Source organism: Crocodylus porosus, unplaced genomic scaffold (assembly GCF_001723895.1).
Source record: "Crocodylus porosus isolate Cpor-Errol unplaced genomic scaffold, CroPor_comp1, whole genome shotgun sequence".
In the NCBI taxonomy this organism is placed as follows: Eukaryota; Metazoa; Chordata; order Crocodylia; family Crocodylidae; genus Crocodylus; species Crocodylus porosus.
Window position 1 is genome coordinate 106,163,680 of NW_017728943.1, and position 2,031 is coordinate 106,165,710.

Sequence of the window (2,031 nt, forward strand, 5' to 3'; positions counted from 1 at the left end):
CAGTCTGCCAGCGGAGGTGGTTCAAGCACCTACATTGAAAACCTTCAAGAGCAAATTGGATGCTTATCTTGCTTATCTTGGGATCCTATGACCCCAGCTGACTTCCTGCCCTTTGGGGCAGGGGGCTGGACTCGATGATCTCCCGAGGTCCCTTCCAGCCCTAATGTCTATGTCTATGTCTATGTCTAAGAACTACTTCACAGGGCGGCTGGGAGCTGGAACCAACTTCGTAGGGAAGTGGTGTTGGCTCCTACCCTGGGGATCTTTAAGAAGAGGCTTGATGCCTACCTGGCTGGACTCATTTGAGTCCAGTCTTTTCTTCCGCCCAGGCCAGGGGTCGGACTTGAAGATCTACAAGGTCCTTCCGACCCTACTTCTATGATTCTATGAACTTGGTTGTCTCCTATGATCAGGTCACAAAATCCTTGGATGCAGGTGTCGTGGTGGGCATAGTCTTTCTGGATTTTAGGAAGGTCTTTGACACTGTCTCTCACCCTATTCTCATTAAAAAATTAGGAGATTGTGGCCTACACAGTCAGATGGGTTGCTAATTGGCTGGAGGGCTGCACCCAGAGAGTGGTGGTGGACAGGTCATTTTTGACCTGGATGGACGTGGGCAGTGGGGTCCCCCAGGGCTTAGTCCTTGGGCCTGCACTGTTCAACATCTTCAGCAGCGACTTGGATGAGGGGGTGAAAAGCACCTTGTTCAAATTTGTGGATGACAGATGGGAGAAGTGGGCACATGGGAGGAGAGGGACAAGCTACAACTAGATCTGGACGTGTTACAGGGGTGAACAGATAAGAACAGGATGGGTTTCAATACTGACAAGTGCAAGGTGTTGCATCTGGGGAGGAAGGACCAGCAACATACCAACAGGCTGGGGAACTCCCTTCTCAACAGTACAGAGGCAGAAAAGGATCTTGGAGTCATTATAGACTCCAAGATGAACATGGGCTGGCAGTGTGGGGATGCAGGCAGGAAGGCCAGCCGCACCTTGTCATGCATCCACAGACGCATCACGAGGAGATCTAAGGAGGTGATCCTCCCCCTCTGCGACACTGGTCAGGCCACAGTTGGAGTACTGCATCCAGTTCTGGGTGCCGCACTTCAGGAAGGATGTGGACAACATGGAGAGGGTCCAGAGGAGGGCCACTCACATGATCAAGGGGCAGCAGGGCAGGCCCTACGAGAAGAGGCTACGGGACCTGAACCTGTTCAGTCTCCACAAGAGAAGGCTGAGAGGGAATCTGGTGGCTGTCTATAAACTGGCCAAGGGAGACCAGCAGGCTATGGGAGAGTCCCCGTTCTCCCAAGCACTACTGGGAGTAATGAGGAATAAGGGCCATAAGTTGACTGAGAGTAGATTCAGGCTAGATATCAGGAGGCACTATTTCATAGGGCGGCTAGGATCTGGAACCAGCTTCCAAGGGAAGTGGTGCTCACTCCTACCCTGGGGGGTCTTTAAAAGGAAGCTAGATAGACACCTAGCTTTCCTGTCCATGGCAGGGGGGTCATACTAGATGATCTGCTCAGGTCCCTTCTGACCCTACCAACTATGAAACTATAAATTATACTGCCAATCCTAAACATCAAAAAAAAAAAAAAAAAGTCTGCCAACCCCCCTTCCCAAGAAAAAATTTCTTTAAATAAGTTGGAATTTATTTTATTTAGTCTTATGGTATTGAAGCTTTCAAGCTTCACATTTTCAAGTTTTTATATAAGTCATGGAGTCTGGAAATAGTTCTTTAAATAATAGCCAAGGCACTCGTGTAATGCAGATCTAGGAGATGGGGCTTTAGAAAACTGTAGAATAAGATGATACTTAATAACCAGTTAGTAATACCATTTGTCCCATTTCAGTACTGGAAGTAGGAACCTGAAGGTCTAAAACCATTGTTCTAAAATAGTTAAATTCTTCAATTTTAAGCCACCCAGGCGTTAGCAGTGAATAGTGCTTTACAAGCTGCCGTTTATTTATTTTTTTATTGGTCCATTTTTGTGTGCTACTATAAATGGTTGATGTGGTTCAT